Genomic DNA, 19,086 nt, shown 5'->3' with positions numbered 1-19,086 from the left:
AATTACAGTATCAGAAGTTTTTAATAATAATAATAATAATAATAATAATAATAATAATAGTAATAATAATAATAATAATAATATGAGAAATGCATCAAAATAAGATTAGTTGAAAGGAAGGGAAAAGGAACAGAGAAGCATGGAAAAAAGGAAAGCCCCCTATACTCCCTTTTCTTTCATCCATCCAAATCATTCCACCCCTCACTTCTCATTTCCTTTCCCTCCTCCCTCCTTCCCTCTCCTGCATATCCCTCCCTTCCTCCATCCCCAACTTCCTCTCCACATTAACTTTTGCCCTTCCTCTGCCCCTCCCCCTATTTCTCCAATACCCCACTTTCTTCCCCATTTTTCTTGTCCCTCCCTTCCCTTCACCCTTCCGTAAGTTGAACCCCTTCCCTGTCTCATCCCCTTCTCCCCATTTTTCCTCCCCACTTCCCTTGCCTTCCATCACAATCCATGTACCATCCCCTCCCATTACCTCTCTTCCCTTAATTCCTATCCTCCCACTTTCCTCTCTTCTCCCCTCTTCATCCCTTCTTCTCCTTCAATTTGAAGTCACTTGGCCCTCGACTTCTTGTCATTCCTCTCCCACCCATTTCTTCTTCACCTTCCCTCCCCTTCTCACTCTGCCCTCACCACCCCATTTCCCACCTTTTTCCTCCTCCCTTTATCCGTCATCACTCATCCCTCACAGTTTCCCTCTCCTCCTCCCCTCCCATCTCTCTTGCAGTTTCCCCTCACAGCCCCATTTCTCTCCCATCTTCCCCTCCCTTTGTCCCCCTTTAAGCTCCCTTTATCCCTTCTCCCTTATTACCCCTCCTTTTTCCTTTCCTTCCACCACCCTCTCCCACTCTGTCGTCCTCACCATTCCATTTTTCTTCCATCTCCCCCTAGTTTTGCCTCCCTTTTAGACTCTCTTTATCCCTCATCCCTCACTCCTCCCAACCTTTTTCTCTCCTCGTTCCCTCCTCTGGCTCTCCTCCTCTGCCCTTAGACTCCATTTTCTCCCCCTTCTTCCCTCCACCAACAACTTTTTTCCCTTCATTCTTCCCTCCCCTCCTTATTACCATCTCTTCCTCCCACTACACCTCTTGTTCCCTTCAATCCCTTTCCCTGCTCTCCTTTTTCAGTTTCCCCATCCCTTGCCCCCTTATTCCTCCTGTACATCCTTATTATCTTCTTCCCCTTCCCCCTACTCCCCATTTTGCCTTTTGATCCCTCCTTCCTACCCCTCCATTCTATTCTTCCCCTCCCCCTGCCTCCATAGTCCCTTCTCACCCCTCCCTCCCTGCCCCTGTTCCATCTACCTCTCCCCCTGCTCCCTTATGCTCCCCACTCTACTTTTACTCTCTTCCCTTACTCTCCACCCCGTTATACCTTTTCCCCTCCCCTCCCTCTCTTTTTTTCCCTTCCCCTTCCCTTCCATTCCCTTCACTTCCCTTCCCTCCCCTCCTCCCTAGTCCCGCAGCCCAAAACTCATCTGGAAGTCATTGTTTTTGGAGAGTGGGTGTGTGGAATTGCGTGAGGGGCTTCGGGACTCCACTCAATTTCCCCTCACTGCATTCTTGATCTCCCATAGCACGGGTGTGGAGGGGTGGATGGATGGAGCGAGGGGTGGATAGGTAAACGAATGGAGGGAAGGAGATGGGTGGTGGGTGGATGGAGTAAGGAGTGAATATATGGATGTATGGAAAGATGGGGAGATGAACGGAAGATGAAGGGAGGGAAGAGAAGTGGTGGATGAATGGAGTGAGGGGTAGATACATGGATGGATGCAGTGGTGGGTAGATGGAATGCGGTATGGATAGGTAGAGGGGAGGAAAGAAGATTGGTGGTGGATGAGTGGAGTGAGAAGAAGATAGATGGGTGGATGGATGAGTGGGTGGAAGAATGGGAAGGAAAGGAGGTGGTGGATAGATGTGTGGAGTGAAGTATGGATAGGTGGATGGATAGATGAATGAATGAAAGGATGGGATGTAGAGGAGTGGCAGAATGATGGAGGATTGGAGGGATGAAGAAAGATGGGTGAATGGAGTGTGGGGTGGATTTATGGATGGAACATTGGGAAGGAGAGCTGGTGGATGGATGGAATGGACAGATGGATGGATGTATAGTGTGATGGAAAATATAAGAAGATGAGAACCAGAATAGTTGAATGAATATACAGTAGAATGGTGATACTAGAAGAAAGGAAGGGATGATTAGGGATGGAGGGAGTGGATGAATTTGTTTTTGTTTTAAATGTCAAAAAAAAAAAATGGAACTGAAGGTTAAAAGTAAATATATAATATGTCTTCCAATGAGAGAGAGAGAGAGAGAGAGAGAGAGAGAGAGAGAGAGAGAGAGAGAGAGATTTAACCACTTCACTCCGGTGGCGCATTTTTCATTGTATTCTAACTTTTCAAACGATTTTAGTTTATGAAAGTACCTTTGTCGTGAGAGTACTAATGGAAGCTACACTGAGCCTCCCCTTCAACCCCCCCCAGTTTAAGAAATCTCTCCTAAACTGAATAAAACCCCATGGTAATAACAACAATGAACTGCAAATTGTCATCAGACTGAAGGAGTTAGGAAGTTGGAGGCAGTAGGCAGATGGAAAAGGAGGCTGAAGATTAAAAACACCTAATATACTATAATCCTGGGCATGTGTGTGTGTGTGTGTGTGTGTGTGTGTGTGTGTGTGTGTGTGTGTGTGCGTGTGTATGTGTGTGTGTGTGTGTGTGTGTGTGTGTGTGTGTGTGTGTGTGTGTGTGTGTGTGTGTGTGCGTGTGTATGTGTGTGTGTGTATGTGTGTGTGTGTGTGTAGAGCGCAGCCACAACTGGAACAATGGATTTTTATGAAATTCAGCAGAATGGTTGGATATGGGTCCCAAGGGTATCAGTTTCAATTTCGTGTTGACTGAAATTTTCTGAAGGAATGTTTTGGCCCATAATAATTGTCCTCATTAGTGTTACATTATGAGTACGCGGAAAATGCGGCGGTGCATTTCCGTGGAGTCTCTTGGTTCTCCACAGGAGCAAGTCCTTTGTTGCAAAGCACTTGCTCCGAAATAAAGCCCGGTTCAGAAATAGCTCTCATTTGGATAAGTGTCGAGAGGCCCAGCAGGGGCGCCAGGCACATGAATTATTCTAAAATTGGACCTGTTGCGTACATGAAGGAATAATATTGCCAGATAACTTTTGTTCTATAGAGTTGGACAGAAGAGGGATGAGCCAGCGTGGGCAAACGGATCCTGTTTGTTGTGTGCCAGCCGTAATGGGATAAGACAGTATGAAGAATTCAGTGTAAATCTGTATAGGAGCGATAGCAAATAGAGTAACCGGATGGAAGCTCTACGGTCTGACTGGATAGACGACTGGATTACTGAGCTGATAATTGGATGATTGATTATAATTTTGGCTGGATGGATAGATAGCTGAATGACTGAGTAGACAGAGAGACAGACAAGTTGATAGAGAAATAGGCGGGTACGCAAACCTTGGATACTCGTAGACAGTTGAAGAGATGGAAAAGGAAGGGGATGTCATTTATATTAAAGTGACACACTCTCTCTCTCTCTCTGATAATGAGGGAGAGTGATGAAAAGACCACCATGAATATATTAATTATTTCTTCATGATTTTAACTAATTATCATGCAGCGCTAGTGAGAGAGAGAGAGAGAGAGAGAGAGAGAGAGAGAGAGAGAGAGACTTTCCATCCTCCTCCTCTTTATTTTTATCCATCTCCTCCTCCTCTTTTTTCTCCCCCTCATCTCTTCCTCCTCTTCCTCCTCCTCCTCCTCCTCAACATCATCATCATCATCATCATCGACCGTTTTTATCTTCAGCTATCCACAGTCAGTTTTTATTTTCGACACATTGACTCTTTAATAAAATAAATAGTAGACCCATTAAAACTTGACGTGCCATCATCATCATCATCATCGTCATCATCCTCATCATCGTCATCATCATCATCAGCAGCAGCAGCATCATCATTTCCTACTAATAAATGTGGTAAGTAATGAGCCACAAAACAGAATAATATAAGCATATAAGATTAATATAGAAAAAGGACGGCTATGCTGTGATATTATTATCTCATTTAAGTTTCCAGTGTCGTGTTTCTTCACTCAGAAAAATTTAGATCTCTGTGGACAGTTCTCTTGTTGAATTATAAAGCTTCGTAACACCTCTTCCTCAGTGATTTACTCTATTAAGCCTTCGTAACAGTAACGTCCTCCCGGTTACCAATGCCACCAAATATCCTTGAATTACAGAGAAGAGATAATTTAAGCTCATCTAATTACATCGCTTGGGAGAAGGTGAAATTAATATTAGAGTTATTGGATTTAGGATGTTGTATTTTTTGGTATTCGGTATTATTAGGTAAGTCGATAGTCATGTTGGATTCTTACTCAATGTACAGCCATTACAAAAGCTATCGATGCACACTTAGCACGAAGCAGCATGAGACCCCCGAAAAAGCCTGTTGGAAGATGACCCTTCCCCCCCCCACACAGTGGTTAACCTGTTTCTTAAGGACGTTATATATCGCTTGTCTGTCATTTTCTTGGCGGTATTGTTCATGACTCCATAAATCAGATAACGATAAATTAATCTTCTTGGGACCTCACAACCTTTATTGGGCGTTTCGGATGTTATCGTACCCCTCCTGCGGAACTTTTTTTTTTTTTGGGGGGGGGGGCTCAGCTGTACCAAATACTCAAAAATAAAAAAAAAATATTTTAATATTGGTAACACGAGCCTTACTATGGTAACAAGAAAACGATCCTTATTTGTGCTTTATCCCCTCATGGTTGGGACAGCTCTAGTACTGTGATCCAGCTAACCCCAGACGATTTTATAAGGCTGAGAATGAGTCGTAGAAACCTGAGGCTGATCATACCAGTACCAATAACCCTCTCATAGTTGAGACAGCTCTAGTTTCTTATTCTATACAACAACACACGATTTTATTCACCTGAGAGAGAGAGAGAGAGAGAGAGAGTATAAAGACCTGAGAGTGTTAATCTTATACATCTTTTTTTCTTTTTCCTTTTTACTTCTGCGCATCTCCAGGGTACAGTAAACCAGTTACCTATTTTACATTATTATTATTTTTTTTTTTTTTACTTTTGCTTTTTCTCGCTCATTTTTCCAATTTAGCGGTTCTTTCCCCGCAGGCTGTTAAATCCCCTGGATCCCGCTGGCAATTATGCAGATTTTCCACAAGGGATAAACGCACGCATCATTTTTTTCGAGGGAGGGGATGCACTTTCAGTCTATCGATAGTTTCCCTTTTCTTTTCTTTTTTTTCCTCTTTTTATTGGAATTTGCACCTCATTTGTCAATGATAAATAGGGCACATAGATTTATTGTTAATAGTTTTAAATATAAGGCGCATATGATTATTGTTTCTAGTAGTAAGAGTAATTATAATAATATTATTATTAAATAATAATAATAATAGTAATAATAATAATAATAATAATAATAATAATAATTATTATTATTATTATTATTATTATTATTATTATTATTATTATTATTATTATTATTATTTTAGTCTCCACCTATTACATTGGTGAAGACTATTGTTTTTGCCTGTCTTGTGATTATTATTCCTGGCTCAGATTCTCGCAATGATTCCAGGAGAACCGCACACTGTGTGAGGAATCTGAAGGGCCCAGGTTGTGTCCTGGCATGGGCCATTGCTGATAGAAAAATATCCAAATCCATTATATGCAGTGGAAGGGTATGTCAGAAAGTGTTACATTATGTTGTAAACGAGATACAAAGTTGGTCGTGTATACTAGAGATTTCAGTGGGACCTGCGCAAGGAATCTGAATTTCCCAGGTTATGTGTCCTGGTATGGGCCATTGATGATAGAAAAAGTTCAGATCTCTCCAGTGGGGTCAAGCTCATTGTAAGAAACAGTAGGTGGAGACTACTGACTGTCCACAGGGCAGTTACAGACTTTAGTTATTATTATTATTATTATTATTATTATTTTCTTCGCGGTAACATTATTATTATTGGAATGATGGTTGTTGCCGTTAATTGGCTGGGTAGAAATGTTAATAATGCTCTGTACAATTAACAGCATGTATACTTGAGTTTTCTAATGGCTTGATTATGCAATGAAGAGATGTAAGTTTATCACTGTCTTACTACACCCGTGCACTTAGCCTGAGGAGGTTATAGGATGGCCTGTTTTTTCTGTCTGTTTTTCTGCCTCATGGACAGTTAACAAGAGTATGGAAAACTACTGAAAGGAATTACACCAGACTAGGAATAGTGACTGAGAACCATCAGAAGAAGAAATTAAATTTTAGTCAGAGATGGTGAAGATTCAAGGGTGCAGGGGAAATGTCAGTTCAGACAGATTTTATCCGATCTGACCAAACCTAATGGAACGGTTGAGGGTCAGGCAAGGATGAAGTGAAACAGTTTTGAGATGAATTAGTCTGAAGTAAAGATCACAGAAGAAGATCAAAGTCTGGGTCCTTTAGCACGAGTAATGTGATTCGATTTGGATCAAGTTTGGTGATAGGGTTGAAAGTCAGCCAAGATGAAGTAATTACAATTTGAGGCAACAGGTCGAAGGTCAGCCTCACAGGGCAAGCTCAACTTTAAACACTTGATTCACTTTGGACCAGACTTGAAAGATGATAAAACCTTGAAAATGCCTAAACAGATAGATAGATAGGCAGACAGATAGATCGGTAGATAGATAGATAGATAGGTAAAGCAAGAAATGAAGTAAAAGAAAAGTCAGAAAAATAATTAACGAATTCCTGTTACCACGAGTGATGGCAAATTTATTCATGCTAATTAATTTTTACCTTTCAGTGTAATCAAGTTTCAGTTCTTTCCACTAAATGAATTTCTGTTTCCTGTTTTTTCGTATGTCGCTCTAAAACTTACTCCAGATTATATAAAAACCGCTGGTGAGTTTATACAGTATTAGCACTGCCATCATCGTTGTCACCACCATCATTATCTTTGTCATCAGTTTCGTCTTAGTCTTTATATATCATTATCATCAAGATCGCTCTCACTGTTCCCATTCTACATCACTAAAACCATAAATTCCAGTAGTATCCTCCTCCTCCTCTCCTCCTCCTCCTCCTCCTCCTCATCATCATCATCATCATCATCATCATCATCATCATCGTCCTTTAGTTGCACCAAGAATAAGCAACAGATAAATATGATCGCAGTGAAGAGGTTAAAGGTAAGTCCCCGAAGTTTGTTTCAGGTAGACAGTATCATCAGGTGTCAGTGTGATTCTCGCCCCTTCAACCCGAGGACGCCCTTTCCATTTGTTGCCACGAAGCGGTTTCATTCAGAGTAAGAGAATATCCAAATAGTACAGGTAATTAATGAAGGCTACATAAAACCCTGAAAGTTTGAAGTGTCTCCTAACCTGAAAAAATCGTCTGGATGTAACAAGAGTAATATCTGAAAGCTGTCCGGCAAGTAAAGGGTTCATATCCTTCTTGCTACCACCAGACGATTTTGTTCAGCGTTGGAGAGACCTTTCGAACTGGGCCTGTTAGATGTAGCTTGTACCAACCCCCTAAAGACTAGGGGTCTTGCTAAGTAACTCAATCACTACTAATAACGTCCTTTTTTAATGTCATTGTTGCTATTTTCAGACACTTTTTATTCAGCTTAAGGTCTTTTTGAACGAAAAGAGTTAGATATAGCCTTCACTAACCCCTTCAGCACCAGAAGTATTTTCTTCGCTAAATATAAGCACCAGGAGATAGCAATATTAAAATTAGAAGTACCCCAAGGGTTTAATTAGAGTTAGGTATGGCCAAGTTCCTGCTGAAATTTTAGCTCACCTCCGTCTTCTCTGATATTGGAAAACGAAAACCAGGCTGGGAACATTTACGTTAGCCATCTCTCTCTCTCTCTCTCTCTCTCTCTCTCTCTGTGCTGACGTAGCATCCTGTGAGGGGCTACCGAAACAAAAGTGATTACCAGGTGTTTCTTTCCATATTCGGTGACTATCCTCCCCCCCTCCAACTAGTTTCCACGACACACCGCCCTCCTTTCCATACTCCTGCCTTCCATCTTACCTCTCCACGTCTTACCAGATCTTCCTCTCTTCCTTCCGATCACACTACTCGTATCTACCTCTCCAGTATTCCACACCTTCTGTCTCTACCTCTTCCTTGGTCTCCCTCACCTCTTCTCGATGACTCTCTCCCTCCACACACCGCATCTCTCCACCTCGTCTTTGGTCCTCTTCTTCTCTCGATCAGTATATCTCTCTCTGTGTTTCTTATCTCCCCACCTCATTCTCGATCTCCCTCTCCTCCTCCCGATTACTCTCTCTCTCTCCCTCAAACGATATCTCTCCACCTAGTTGTCAGTCTTCATCTCCATCACCCTATAAATGTCTCTCCCTTTCCACACCTTATCTCTCCACCTCTTTCTCTCCTACTTCTCCAGATCACTCCCTTTCTCTCTCTAGACACCGTCCTCGTTCTCGCTCTTCTTCCGATCACCCACTTCCATTCCCTAAATTTTACCCCAGCATCTCGTCCTCGGTCTTCCTCTCCTTTTGCTCCCAGCCACTCACTCTCTCCTCTGCATCTCTCCATCCAGTCCTCGCTCTCACCCTTCTTCTCCTCCCCATCACACTCTCTCTCTCGCTCCCCATAATTCTCCTTCCCCCACCCCCATTCGAAGAGTCCAAATAATGTCACCTGTTGATATTTCCTGTCCCGACCTTATCACCCTACCTGCTATAAATTTTGACCTCTCTCTCTCTCTCTCTCTCTCTCTCTCTCTCGTTTCAGTTTCCCATGTTGTTTGTGGCGAGTTTGTGCACAACGAAATCAAAGTACACACACACACACACACACACACACACACACACACACACACACACACACACTCTCTCTCTCTCTCTCTCTCTCTCTCTCTCTCTCTCTCTCTCTCTCTCTTTCTCTCTCTCTCTCTCTCTCCAAAGGGGCGTATGACAAGCGTGTTAATTTTACCTGACGAAGGGGGCTGGTGATGGGACGGAAGAGGAATGTGAACCTGACAACCTGCCGAAGGGAAGAGAGGGGGAAGGGGGGAAAGGGAGCGGGTGGAATAGGGGAGGGGAGGGGGAAGGAAGCTGGGGAAGGGAAGGGGAGGGGAGGGGTCAATTGAGTTAATGGGAAAGGAAGGGAAGGGAAGGGAAGGGATCGAGGAAAGTGGGAGAATACTGTCTGTTTGCCAGGACACTAAAATATCACTACACTACATAATAGCTAGTGACATACCGTATATGCTGTTAATATGCAATATAGAGGTTTGACCCGTCTCTCCCATTTTTCCAGCATATCACTGGTTAGGTCACGTGCATGAGCACTTGTGTGTGAGGAACTTTCCATCAGGTGCGTGGTATGAATTTCCCATTACGTCATTATGTGCTGTGTGCAAAATTCTCTAGCTAGAATCTCCACTGCTGTTTCCTCCAGCTCTCTCGAATTTAGGCACGACTTTCCACAAACCTCTATATTACATATTAACAGCATATTATTATGTCGCTAGCTATTATGTAGAGTGCTATGATATTTTAGTGTCCTGACAGGGTAGATGGTGTTTCGTAAGCCTACACATCACTGGATTACTGTATACCGAAACTGAGACTTGTAAAGGAGACTGAATGGGTGAGGAATTATGAGAATGTAAAGGAGTGGTGTCGGTAAGGGAAGAAAGTGCCGCATACTCTGGACGGGTCTGTGAATGCAGACCACACTGGAATATATATAAACGGAGGGTTGATAAAGCGTTTGTGGAACGGGCGGAAAGTGACATGAAACCACTTCGCCGAAACTGACTTGATAAGCACCCGGCTGAGAGGAGAGAACGATTGAAATGCGAAATATGAAAAACCTCGCGGTGCATTGTCAGCCTTGTCCAATGTTTTGTTTCCATGAAACGTTATTATTCCAAAGGAGGGCGTGTTTATGTGTTGGGGGAAGGAATGAAAAAGAAGAGACTATCTTCATAAGCCTGCGTCGAAACTATGCATCAGCTGATGCAACTGCTGACATGCGAAATCAACTAAATATTTCAAGCTGAGCAGCTTTGTATTTTATGAGAAGAGGCTAAAATGCCTCGCTGAAGACGAAATTGAAAACCGCCTAATAGTCATCTGATGCGTCAGCTAGCACAGCAAGTGACATGTTAAATCAACTAAAAATTTCAAGCCGAGCAACTTTGTATTTCATAAGAAAATTGCTCAGAACACTCCAAGAGCATATATTCAAACATTCCTTGAAGGAGAGAAAAAAAAAAAAACGAATATCGCTTATTAGACTGCTGATGTTTCAGCTGACGCAACAGCTGACACGTTAAATCAACCCAAAATTTCAAGCTGAACAACTTTGTATTTCATTAGAAAATCGCCCAGAGCTCTCCAAAAGCAGATATTCAAACTTTCCTAGAAGGAGAAGAAAAAAAAATCCCTGTCGGTTTCGCCGCAGGTAATAAAAATGGGATGAGGAGTAACGAATTGAAGAAGTACAGCACACACTGCGGTGTTCTGCAATCCAGGGCGACGTTGGCATACACTAAAAGACAGGCTTACTCTTTGAAAGAGTGCAGTGAAGGGATAAAACACTACATTAATATTTCCGAGGTGATATCTGTGCCATCGATTTTAGAAGAGCAGAGATTCCCAGCCAGTCAAACACTCCACTGGGCCACTTGAATTCTTATATCCAGGGTTTACTTAAGTGAGACACGGCGCCTGTAAATGTTTGGACGCCATCGTAAGAGGGAGGCGACGAACACATTAAACACCATTGTACTTTAGTTTACATTTCCTTGTCTTTGCCGGATAATTGCATTCTGAGTAGGCTGAAGATGTGTAGTAGTGATAGCAGTTGTAACCCCAGGCTCATCTGAACGTCAACCCAGTGGACTGCAGGCTGTTGCAACCATTTTCCTGCAGTACACACCTTTCTTTCTGGAGATAGGGAGGGAGTTGAGGACGTTTGTATAACCGGGCAGCGGAATTGCCGGACTGTGTCGGAACCACCACGTAAGGGCTACGTCCAACACCTCCAGTTTGAAAAATCTTCCAAAACCGGACAGTTCCACTTAAAAACCTCTGTCTCAAAAAATTCTCATCTCGAAAAAATAAAAATAAATAAAATGTTAAAGGTGTCATTATACCAAAGCGGTAATTTCCACATATTTTTTGCTACACTGGGGAGGAATGAAAGGCTTAGGTCCAAACGCATAGAGCTGACATGTTTGAAAAGACATTTAAAGAACATTTTGATCCGTTGAATATACATGTTCGGAACAAACTGAAATGTTGATTGCAAATGTTCTGACGACACAAGACTTATTCATCGTCAATCTAAATGTTTAATTACTTGTATCAGAAGCCAGTCTGCATAGATTATAACTGTTTTGAGACACATATATTAAATGTTTTGATCAGACTGTATGAAGATTCAGAGAGCACGTTGAGAGAGAGAGAGAGAGAGAGAGAGAGAGAGAGAGAGAGAGAGAGCAGGAAATTTATTGAAGGATGTTTTGTTAGAAATGGACGAAATACACAAACTAATTACAGTCAGACAGGGAAACCCACTGAATATAAGGTCTTAGCTGGAGTAAATGTTTGTTCTGTATTTTGTTTGGGTGATAACATTATTTAGGGATCCACGGGACATTTTTATTCATCAAAGGGATTAATGGACCTCTCTCAGCAAAGGTATTAATGGAGCTTAGTGTATTTTTAGTCCCTTTCCTACCAGAATTTTCTCCTAAGTTAAGTAATAAAAACATCAGCAGTGGTAAGAATAACATAAAGATGCGCCGTTGTGCTGAAGAAACTCGTAATGGAGTAGGAGCATATGTTCAGTACTAATATTCCATTTTGGTAATCTGATCACGATGTAAGAAAAATGACTCACAGTTTTACTTCAAAATATTTTGACGGCAAGCAGGAAGGGGGTGTGGGCGACTGATCAAGGAATACCTCAGTTAATCATGGACAGCTCTGCTCTTTGTTTTAAGGGCAAGCAGGAAGAGAATTGTGGTCGAGATATCTGTAAATATGGTGAGAAAATGGTCCCATGTTTGCTGGATATTTGGCTATCAACCAGGGACATGGGGCCCAAGATCAGCAAGCCAAATATATACCAGGTGTGATAAAGGCAGTTCTGGTAATGGTTGGCAAAACTCTTTAACTGAACATTAGACACATCACTCAGTTATCCTCTTCAAAATATTCTCCTGCATGTACACTCTTATTCCATGTTTTTTATGACTGATCAAAGCATCGCTTGAATTTTTTTTTTTCCCTGATGTTCTTGAGGATGCACATGGATCCAGATTTTAAGTTTTCCTTCATGTCAAACGATTTCCTTTCATCACCAGTTTCAGTTTCGGAAGCAACCAGATATTGCATTGTGATATGTCAGATGAATAAGGAAAAAAACTTCTGAGAACTCAAAGCTGCAATGCTGGGCGTGTTATCTTGTTGCAGCAGCCATCTACCATTCCTCTTCCGGTGTTGTGTGTATCTAACTGTCTCATCCAATCGTTTCAGAGCCGCCAGGTAGGACGCTGCATCGTATAGCAGGCTCTTGGCTTGTTATTTTGGCTGACAGGCTTTTTCTTTTCTTTATTTTATTTTTGTATTATTATTATTTTTTTTTTGAGGGGGGGTCTTTGTGACACTGGCTCTTTCACTGTGAGCTCTGTCTTTTGGTCTGTAGGTCATATCCGTAGCTAAAGTTGCATCCCCTAATGTGGCCCAGGATAAGAACATTGGATCCGATGCACATCGATTAATTAGTTTGGAGGAAGAAATGACAGTGTTCTTTTTATTAATTGTGAGGATACGTGGACAGACTTGGCGGTGATGCATTCCATTCCCAAATCACCTGTCAGTATGGCGCGAGCTGAAGCATATAAACAACTGACCTCTTCTATCATTTCACAGATGGTCAGGCGTCGGTATACGCGGTTGAAAACCTTGCTTTCATTTTCTTATCTTACGTCTTGATGTTGATGTGCGGTCACTCTTTGTCTGTCTCCTGGTCGACTCGGTGTCATTCTGAAAGTGGTCAAACTATCGTAGCACAGGTGTCTTGTTCAGTGTTTCGAGTACGTCCTTTGAGACCATGTTGTGAGTTTCTACTGTGGTCTTGCTGAGCTTGAAACAATATCGTGTTTACATGTTGCACCAGCTGCAACACATTCTTGAGTGCTGCGAAAAATCTATGGTGGGCGGGTCACTAACTTACTCTTACTACGGTGCACTGGCGTTTAGTGTCGTGTTATTCACATGTATGACGGCCTGAAGAGTGGCTGATGTACGACAGGCAATGGCGCAGATTAAATGGCCACTCACTCCGAATTGATGAGACCATTATCAGAATTTAATGACCACTCCCTTTACTCCCTTTTATCCTGCATAATGTGTGAGCTTCGAGTAACATACGGTAACGCAAGGGTCATATTAGCGCCCTTTTACCTCACAACCTGTCATGGAAATTTGGTAATATCAGATTTTCAGATTCGGGATATGTTGAACCGACCCTGTGCGTTCTCTGACCCTGTATGTGTACAGCTGTTGAGCCTGTAAAAGGGCTGTATTTACCTCTGTGTGAACTACAACTCTCTTATGCGTGCGTTTGGATGGGAAGGGGAGATTCATCACGAACAACACTTTTCAAGAGCATGGAGTAAATTGTTTTTCGTCTTATTTTCTCCTCTTCCTACTGACTTTCAACCTGTCCCTGTGACTTTGTCAGTTACATTTATTATGACCTCAGATTTATCTGAAAGTGAACTGGGTTAGACAGCATACTGAAGAGCCTTTTCTGCTCTCCACCGTCTTCCTCATGGGGAACAGAGAGAGCAGTGACGGGAGTTTGTATGTGCTGGCAGCAGAGAAGTCCGACAGCACCGCTTCTGCCTTGCACGTAAATGCACCTCTCTATAGCATCATGACGATGTTGAAAAGATATGCAGTGTACAACATATAGATATTAGAGGTAATAGGAATTCTTCCAAGTAACCCAAAAAACATCCATCACCAATCGAGAAACTCAAGTCAGAAAGTTACTTGAGGGGAGATATCAATAAATATTTTGAGTGTGAGCGTTTCATGGGTGATATATTGCAATCCCGGTTGACAGAGACGGTGGGGTTAGGGAGAGGCGGGGTGAGTGAATACCGGTGACATCATGGCCCTCACCCAGACAGACAGACGGAGGTGAGGCGCAGATGTGAGAGAGAGAGAGAGAGAGAGAGAGAGAGAGAGAGAGAGAGAGAGAGAGAGAGAGAGTGAGAGAGAGAGTGGTAGATAGATATATTAGTAGTATAGATATGGCCTTCACTAGCCTTTTCAGTGCAAGTATACAGTACTAGGTCACCCCTGAATGAATAAAGGGTACTTTTGAAATACCAACAACTGAGCCAAATTTACAGTAATGTCATCGTAGCGTAAGGACCAAAACAGTCGATGTAATGACTCTTTAGCTCAGTCTGTTCTTGTTATCCTCAGACGATATTGTTTGAGTTATAAGAAAATATCCACAGAAAGTGTGCACCCAAAAAGCGTACTTTACGATGCCGCCTTGTATTTTTTTTTAAATTATCTTCTTGCATTCGCCTGCGTTTAATCCTTTTAGAACGATGAGGCCTATTCATTATCTGAATTTATCGATTTTACGAAAGATTTGCCGCAATCAACGGGCTGAAAAAAACATCTGCGATCCTCTAATTATGTGTTTTAATGTATGAGATAGAATTCCATCACACACACACACACACACACACACACACACACACACACAGACTGACACTAAAAATATTTGGTTTCTGCACTAACACTTAAATTTTCAAAACACATACAGAAATCAGTTTCCCCTTACAACGTGTCCCTGAACAATCAGTATTAAACCAAAGTTGTCAATTAAAATAAAGAGTAAACATGGAAACATCAATACAAATTTCACAGAACCACCAGCCGAGTCTGAAATATATATACCGGTATATATATATATATATATATATATATAAATATATATATATCTATATATATATATATATATATATATATATATATAGATAGATAGATAGATAGATAGATAGATAGATAGATAGATATAGATATAGATATAAATATAGATATAGATAAATAAATAGATAGATAATAGATAGATATACAAATATAAAAACCAGTCCTCGAAATGGGTAACCTCGATAAAACGATATATTGGCGTTTCTGTTCTCACTTAGTGTTGATCTTTTAGTAATTAACGATAAGCCTAAAAATTTCAATAACGAAAATGATAAACCACCTGCTGACCTCGTATTGTTTTTCCGCCCGTGTGTGTGTGTGTGTGTGTGTGTGTGTGTGTGTGTGTGTTCATGAGTGGGTTTCCTGTGCGCCTGTCGACTGAGCCATGAGCCAGCACTGTGCATATTGATAGCGGCTCCTGTGCATATTAATAACAGCTCCCATGTCACTGTCGAACCGCCCCGGGATCATAGCATGGTCTATATTCCACTCCCTCTCTCCCCGCCTGCATGCTGTTCTAGATTCTTTTGTCCCCCCCCCCTCTCTCTCACTCTCTCTCTCTCTCTCTCTCTCTCTCAAACCAAAAACATAACCCCCCTCCTCACATCAATGGCGTATACCCGACTCAGAAACCCTGATTATTCCAAACGACCTGCTCTTATGGATTAGGTCATTAAGAGCTGAATCGAACTTTGGGGGCGAAATGAGGGTAATTTGTGTTGTCAGAGAGAGAGAGAGAGAGAGAGAGAGAGAGAGAAAGAGAGAGAGAGAAAAAATGTACGTGCATACATTTTTATTTGTATGTGTGTGTGTGTGTGTGTGTGTGTGTGTGTGTGTGTGTGTACCAAGAATTATGAGTCAATAATAAGAAGTCAATTTTCTTTACGATATCTTCATGTTAACTGCGGATCCCTGGCGAGGTATTTACTGCTAATTACAACTTTCCCATGAAAATTTCCCTCAGGGGTTTATATTCCATTTTCACTCCCAACACTCCTGCAGGTTGTTATAGATGGAGAGAGAGAGAGAGAGAGAGAGAGAGAGAGAGCAGGATACGGTTTGTTTACGTGTCCCTCTGGCGGCCATGTGATGAAAGGATGTAAACAGAAATCAGCTGTAACCCTTATGTTTTGCCTCCACCCTCATCTGCTACCTTGTTTACATGGCACCAGACACTGCCTTCTCTCTTCTTCCCCCCTCCCTCCATTCTCTCCCCTTTCTCATCCCTTCTCTCTCCTCCCTCCCCTCTCTTTTCCTTTCTCTCCCCTAGCCTCCCTCCGCCCCCTTCCTTTCCCTCCCCTACCCTTCCTCCTCACTGTTTAACTTCTAACCCGTCCCTCCCTTCTTCCTTTTCAACCTTCTCCTGTTCTACCTCTCCTCTCCCTTCTCAGCCTTCTCCTCCTAGTCTCCCTCCCTTCTCCCTTTCCAACCTTTTCCTCCTATTCTTTCTCTCCTCTCCCCTCCCAACCCCCTCCTCCTATTCTCCCACCCCTCTCCCTTCTCAAACTTCTCCTCCTATTCTCCCTCCCCTCTACCTTCCCTACTCTTTCCTCCTATTCTCCTTTCTCACTCCCTTCCCAACCTTTTCCTCCTATTCTCCCTCCCCTCTCCCCTCCCAACCCCCTCCTATTATTCTCCCTCTCCTCTCCCTTCCCAAGCTTCTCCTCCTATTCTCCCTCCCCTCTCCCTTCCCAAGCTTCTCCTCCTATTCTCCCTCCCCTCTCCCTTCCCATGCTTCTCTTCCTATTCTCCCACCCCTCTCCTTTCCCAGCCCTCTCCTTCTTTTCTCATTCCTCTCTCCTTTCCCAACCCTCTCCTTCTATTATCACTCCCCTCCCCCCTCCCATTCTCCCTTCCCTCTCCCTCCTCAACCCTCTCTCTCCTCGTAGTCTCCCTCCCCGCTCCCTTGCTTTTCTATCCCTTCCCTTCCCTTTCTTCTCCCGTCTCCTATCCTTTCTTTCCATTCTCTCCCTTCTCCCTTTCCATTCGTCTCCCTCCATTCTCCCTTCCCGCTCTCTCCCTTCCCGGTCCCATCCCTTCCCTCCTCCGACCACACTTCCCTCCTACCTTCGTTTCGCTCTCTCAGCTCTTCAATTTCTTTTCTATCCCTCCTCTTTCCAAAATCTTCCCTCCCCCTCTCCCTTCCTCTCACCCTCCTATTCTTCTTTTCCTTCTTTCTTCCTCCTTACCTTCTCTTCCCTTACCTCTCCCTCCCTTCATCCCTCTCACTCTTCCTTCTCCTTTATTCTCTTACTTCTCTCCCCTAATTATTATCTCTTTTCCTCTCTCCCTTAATCCCACCGCCTACTCCCATCCTCTCTCTCTCTCTCTCTCTCTCTCTCTATGTATCTGTCGATCTATCTCCTTTTTGTAATGCCTTCCGTCTTTCCATTGGGAGATGTGAATTCATCAAAACGGGGAGAGAGAGAGAGAGAGAGAGAGAGAGACAGACAGACAGACAGACAGACAGACAGACAGAGACAGAGAGACAGACAGTCAGACAGAGACAGAGACAGACAGACAGACAGACAGAGACAGAAAGATGGAAAATAATTGGAAGATGTCTTATCCTGGAAACAGACACAGCAAACAGACACAATGACAGGGCATGAGATAATATTTTATTTTTAACAGTAACAGATGTCAGCTAATTTATTTTGTATCCATTCCTTCTTTTTGGGATCAACGTTAAACAGGATAAGAATATTCAGTTACCCTTCCACGTTTTGAGCCTTCGTGTAACATTATTTTTTTCTTGCATTTCTCTGTTGCTTTTTTTTCTGTAGCGCATTTATGTGTGTGTGTGTGTGTGGGTGTGTATATATATATATATATATATATATATATATATATATATATATATATATATATGTGTGTGTGTGTGTGTGTGTGTGTGTGTGTGTGTGTGTGTGTGTGTGTATTTATTTATTTATTTTAACATTTTGGTGATAGTATTTAATGTCTTGTTTCTTGGCAGATCTTTTCGGTTTTCTTTCTTTTTTCTTATGTCATATTTCTCGTTTGTTTTCTTCATATCTTCTTCTTTTATATATTGTTTCGTGTACACAGTTATTCAGGTTTCCAGTCTTTCCTAAGCGTTTTCTCCTCGTTTTTGCCGTCTATCCTCGTTCTTGTCTATTTTTTTCTTTGCATATATTTATAGCTGTACTACTATCTGTATAAGTCTCTACACATATTTCCTTATACATACATAATTATGTCTGTATATCCATATGTCCATCTTTATATCCATAATTATACATTACATGGATATACAGTGTACAAGTTATAGTTAGGAAATTTTCTTCAATTCTTGCCTTTTTTTAGTGTTTGTTCATCTTTGTTCATCTTTTTTTTTATTATTCTGAAGTTTCTGTTACATTTAAGCATTTTCCTAATATTTTTAAATTTCCTTTTATTTGATTTCTCCATCTTTATGTTTATTCTTCTTGCTGCCATTTTCCCTTCATTCCTTTTTTATATTTCATTGACGTCACATTTTCTTATACAGTATTCTTTTTTTTCTTTTTTCTTTTTTTTTCCGTTTCTCTCTTCACTTCCATTACGTTTCTTCATTATATTATTTTTTCTTCTTTTTGTTTTATTTTCATTGTAGGGCTTGCTCACATTATTTCTGCATATTCCCTCATCACTCTTGCTTACTTTCTCTCAGTTTTGCACCGAAAACAAAAATTCTTTTTTTTTCCCCTGTTTTTAACCTATTATTACCAGTTCCTATCTTTCGTTTTTTTTATTCCTTGTTGTATCCTTATCTTTCTCCTTTCCACACTTTTCTATTTTTCTCTCCTGTTATGTTCTCATATTCTCCTTCCCATTTCATTTTATCGGTCATTTATCATTTCATTTGTGCATTTATTCAAGCATTTATTTTATTTACTTGATGAACTTCCCGACCTTCTCCTTTATTTTCTAATTACAGTATTTTCTTTCATTACCTACATATCTATCTTTTCCCTGTGGCAATTATTTCCTTTCTCTTTCCTGCTCATTTTTGGTATTAGTACTTCCCATCTTTGTCA

The sequence above is a fragment of the Coenobita brevimanus genome, chromosome 100 (genome assembly GCF_032717465.1).
Source record: "Coenobita brevimanus isolate Jiangsu-jjx chromosome 100, ASM3271746v2, whole genome shotgun sequence".
NCBI lineage: Eukaryota > Metazoa > Arthropoda > Malacostraca > Decapoda > Coenobitidae > Coenobita > Coenobita brevimanus.
This window is presented reverse-complemented; position numbering follows the sequence as displayed.